Below are 5,434 nucleotides of genomic sequence, written 5' to 3'. Positions count from 1 at the left end.
GGGTTACCACCCCCTAGGATTTTACCCGAAGCTCTCGACCCGCCAAGACTTTCCGCCTAGGGTTACTACCCCCTAGGATCTAGGGTTACCGCCCCCTATGGTTTTCCCTTTTCCTAACCGCAGCTAGGACTTTTCTTCACCTAGGGTTACCACCCCCTAGGACCTAGGGTTACTGCCCTCTAGGGTTTTCCACCTACCTAACCGCAGCTAGGACTTTTGCCTAAGTACACTTAGGACTTTCCTGCAAACTCATTCAAACACATTAGATAACAAGACAACTTAACTTTGGACCCTTTGACATAATCAAAACACAGGTTTGATCGTTGGATGCTTCCCACACCAACATTATATACAATCCTACAAGTTTATAAATCCTCTTTATCTTCTAGATTTTCAAGTGCAAGCAATTGTTTTATGAAAGTAGACTGATGGTGACATGTCAATACCCTTGCCAATCTCCAGTGATCTTCCTCTATGTCGAGACCCTTCTTTGTTTTGACCATGCTTCAACCTGAGGAATTTAAGAAGCAACAACTAATCATAATCTTTATTATATGTAACATGAGTTTTGTATCTATCATGCACTAATACATAAAATATATTATCCTCTGAATTATAAATATATAAAAAAAGGTTGAAAATTTTTCACATGCATAGATCTCACCGTATTATTCAACTTAACTTGTAAGATCTTACAAACCTAATTAAGAAATTTTTTTTCACATGCATAGATCTCACCATATTATTCAACTTAACTTGTAAGATCTCACAAACCTAATTAAGAAAATTAATTGTAAAATTTTCTGTGATCATATAAACGCTAATTAAAGGATTAACTTATAAAATTTTCTATAAATGTTAGAAAATTTTCAAAGATTTAAATGAACTTATATAACATGCTCAAGGGGATGGAACAATTAAGCATGAGGGAGTCCAGGTTAATATCCAATTAAGTTAGGAGTGATTAACTTTAATTACCTTAAGTCTATACTAAACAACCTAGGTAAAAAACCTAGTGTTTGCCGACTTTCCTCACAGCCTCCCGAAATCACCGCCGCGTCACGCACCACAGATTACGGCCAACTTCCACGGTGAGGGTGACACGATTGGACGAGAACAACGATCGATGCGGTAGCATTTCGCGATGGTTCCGGAGGCTGCACGAGGAAGGGAATGACAAGGGAAAGGAAGTACTTTTCCTTATGCAACGGTGAAATTTGTGAGGTATGGGATTGGAACCTAGGGGACGCTGGAATGTTTTCTATGAGCTCGGATCGTTTCATTTCATGATGTCTTTGCTTGATTTAGGGTTTTCGTGATGATCTCTGCAAGGTTTTGACTCCGATTGTAATGTAACCTTTTGAATTTCTGTGTGAAGATGAGTAATGACGCTTTCTGCTCGAGTTCTTGCAGAATCGGGTCTTGGTTTTGTATTTTGATGGATCTGTTTGCGTGACAGAGTCGGATTCGTTTGTTTCTGGGCTACCGATGCTTCGAGTCTGTATGACATTCGTTCGTTAAAATGCTTGGCTGAGATGTATTCCAACTCAGTACCATTATGCAAGGTGCTCAGTTCTTCTGGTTGAACGGTGTTGTAGAACGGGTCTTAAGGTGGTGTTGTTTCCTCGGTTCTTTCTCTGACGAAGATTTCGGTTTGATTTCTCCTTTAGATAGTTAGGTTTGATTGATACTGCTCTTGTTCTTCTTGTCATTTCTTGAATGTTTAGGCAGTTAGGGGAATTTAACTTGTTACGAATTCTTTTCTGGCACATGAAGTTTCTTGTTCAGATTGTGGGGGATGTTTCAAGTCTTGATCGAATTCTGTTTTCGGTTACTAACGTAGCTGGTTATTTTATGAGATTTCATTTGTTGATTGGCTCATGAAGTTTTGTTTAGATTGAGGTGGATGTTTCAAGTCTTGATTGAATTCTGTTTCGGTCACTAACGTAGCTGGTTAATTTATGAGATTTCATTGTTGATTGGGGAATTCATCGAGTTGCTGTGATTTGCGGATTGGGTAAATAAAACTGGTTACTCTGTTTTCCACCTACTGCAAGTTTTGATTGAATTATATCATTTAGCAGTTGTAGATCTCTAAAGTTTAGGTTGTATCTATTTGGTGTATTCTGTCTGTTATTACACAGTTTGATTTGTGAGCTATTAGATGATCATAGAACTCAATGAGAATTTGTTTAGTTATGTGGAAGATTTTGATTCGTTGGGAGTTAATTTTTGGTGTGGTTTGGTACATATTATAGTTGCTGTAAGATTGTAATTCACTTCATCTCCTTACCATGATGCAAGTTTCCATTAGATTCTCCTAGTACTGTTATTTGATTAAAGGATGAACTTCCACTATTGATAGCTCTCATTTGAGGATGTATGATTCCATTGTTTTCTTCAATGTATAAATGGTTACAGTATGTAAGGAATGGAAAGGCATGTTTAACTGATACAGAATAATGTGGACAGATTATGTTTTTTTTTCCCTCTTTTCTTCTCTTTCCTTCTGTGGCGAATAGGATGAGTATGAGCATATGTGATAGCAGTATGGGATGAGTGACCCGGGATGAGCTCCGGGAAGGGCCTATCCAAACTTTACTGATAAATTATATATGGTAGCTTCGGCTATATGACTGACTGCATGTTCTCTAGGAGGTACCTCTAGGTTCATGGGACTGTTGACTGGCTCTAATTGTGGTTACCGGATATGTGACATATTCACTCTATTAGCTACATAATATCACTTGTACATGTTTTATCTCTTCCTTATATCGTAATCAGGATACGTTCTGTTTTTCTCTTTGCCTTCTAGTTGCTAACCCTATTACTTTATGGATGTCTTGTTATACATAATGGATTGTACTTGCTGAGCCGTAGACTCATGATGCCTATATTACAGGTGAAAAAAATTATCAGGATACGGAAGGCCTACGGATGGAGTAGACGAGGAGGCAGGATAGACGCATGGTACTGTTCGTTGTCCGGGAGTGCAGTGCATACTAGATCCACCGCGGGAGATATTCGTTTCTTTGTTATTCGGGTGGGGAATGTTGAGGAGTTATTGTTCTTATTGATAAACATTCGTTGATACAGTCATGTCTATTGATTATGATAGTTCTCTTATGATACTGCATTGTGATCATTCAAATTCGTAGTTGTTGAGAGAGATTGGTAAAAAAAAAAAAAAAAAAAAAAAACTTAGGATGTTTCATAACTACTAGAACAAATTTACTTATGGAAGTAAAAAATAAGCCAAATATTGTCAAACATTTTCATCAGAACTAGCACTTCCGACAACATAACAAACCAATTGTTTGGAAAATTCTCCCACAAGTTGGCCAACAGCACCAGATGTTGCTGATATGAAAACGTGCTCCCCCTTCTTTGGAAAGCAAATGCCATAAAATCCAGCATAAGCTATAAGACCTGGCATACCTAGAGATTGCAATACTAGAATTGTTAATAGAGCAAGAAAAATGATATAGTTCATTTTCAACTCTGAAAATGGTAGTTCATCTTGGAGTGACACTACTATTTACATTATAGTAAGCTCATATAAAAAATTCCTAGTAAAATATTAATTTGTTGGTTAAAGTATCTGCCTAAGGACAAAGTAACGACTTTTAGTTTGGCAGCTAGCTAAAACTTCTAGCATAGGACTAGTAGCATGGTCTTTATGGATATGATTAATGTCGCAGAAAAAATAAGGGACGTGATTAATATTAGTAAGGTTTCTTCTTTATGGATGTTTATAAAGAGAATCGACATGATTAATATTTGTAAAGTTGCTACTTTGTGGAAAAGCAGATGTCCTACCAAGAAAAGAGAAAGTACTTCACTTTTACCTAAGTGACTTGAAGTAGGGCACAGCATGAAAACTGAAAGGAAAAAATAGAAAATATTTTGACTTCAAACTTCATTAACATACTAGAATGCACCATTATATAGGCTCTACAAGATTTATATGAATTTTCTTTGACGATTGCTCAATTTCACCCACTTGTTTTATTTTCCAATTTTAATTTCCAGGGATCATTGATTGTGTCAAAAAGTGTTCTCTATCATTGAATGTTGTTTTTGTATTCTATGTTTAGGGAAAGATCAATCTAAAATAATAATATATAATATATTGTTGAATTCAGTCATTGTTTTGATATGATCAATCAAATTAGGTTAGATCCTGTTTAGTTTTGATCCCTGTCTAAGTGTGCAAGAGCTTAGGAGCATAGGAAGTCGAGCGGAAGACGCAGCTAACGAGAAAGATGACACGGGAAGGGAGCCAATGGGCTTGGTGCATCCGAGGGACAAAAAGGCTATGGAAGACTACACCAATGTACGAGAAGAACATACGCGACGTTCGAAGAACGAGAAACAGAAGCGAAAGCTTGCTCGAGAAAAAGGCCAGAAATTGGGTTCGGGTGAGCCCTATTTGGATTGGTCGCAATCACCCAACCGAACGGAGCAGCGGAAGATCCAAAAGAAAGCTGGAGCTATTTATATGTTGTAGGCAGAGGGCGCCCTCCATAAGTATGGGAGGCGCCCTCCATAAAGGATGGGAGGCGCCCTCCATAAGGTATGGGAGGCACCCTTCATGCTTATTGAGGGCGCCCTGGACCCAGTGTTTGTAGTCTTTTGGCAGCGGATAAAACTTTATCCGCTGCCTCGCTGGAGGCACCCTCCAAACCCCTTGGAGGCACCCTCAAACAGTAGATAAAATTTTTCTGGGACTATAAAAGGACCCCTGAATTTAGGAAAGATACAATAACTTTAACTTTAGAACAACTACTATAACCATATCCTAGAGATTTTCTGAGCTTTTCAAAGAATGTAAGAGGCTTCTCCGCCTACAGAGAAGGAGATATTTCTAGTAGAGCTTTACAACCGCCTTGGATTAACAACCACCTAGGTTGTAACCAAGTTAAATCTATTTACCTCTTTTTTTTTAATTAGTTGTTCATTTTAGTTTATTTTAATTGTGATTGATTCGGCGGTAAGAATGAGGGACCCACTTCCTGAAGGGTCCCGGCTTAAGAACGGATGGAGGGCTGGCCAAGCGGGTAATGGTCGCGCTAAGCAGGTCCGAGCGGAGCCAGAGATAACCCAGCCATGGGCTTGGGTTTCCGACGCCAAGGCGGGAGAACCGAATGGCCGAGCGGGTGTCTACCCGGCTGGAACCGAAGGGCCGAGCGGGTGGTCCGTTCGGCCAGGATAAGGGCGAGGATACAAAGGTTAGCCGAGCGGCCTATTCTTTCGGCTCGGGATATGGGATGTTAGCAAAGGTGTGTCTGATGATTATGCCGTACACAAGTTTGCACGAGGGAGGATCTCGCCGTCACATCATGGAGAGGTTGATACAGTAGCGGTATGGCCTTATGGATGTCCTTCTGACAGACCCATACCTGGGCATGGTCGAAAGCAGGTGATTGCTTTG

General features: G+C 39.5%; 1 long non-coding RNA gene across 1 annotated transcript; it reads left to right on the top strand.

The window, feature by feature from the left end:
• Positions 1-925: 925 nt before the first annotated feature.
• On the top strand, positions 926-3,151 carry LOC122055995. Its single transcript, XR_006132983.1, has 2 exons — positions 926-1,224; positions 2,903-3,151. It is a non-coding gene; the product is annotated as an uncharacterized LOC122055995 (long non-coding RNA).
• Positions 3,152-5,434: the final 2,283 nt, after the last annotated feature.

The sequence above is a fragment of the Zingiber officinale genome, chromosome 3B (assembly GCF_018446385.1).
Source record: "Zingiber officinale cultivar Zhangliang chromosome 3B, Zo_v1.1, whole genome shotgun sequence".
Taxonomy (NCBI): domain Eukaryota; kingdom Viridiplantae; phylum Streptophyta; class Magnoliopsida; order Zingiberales; family Zingiberaceae; genus Zingiber; species Zingiber officinale.
The sequence above is the reverse complement of the archived record's forward strand: the minus strand, read 5'-3'. Positions and strand labels throughout refer to the sequence as shown.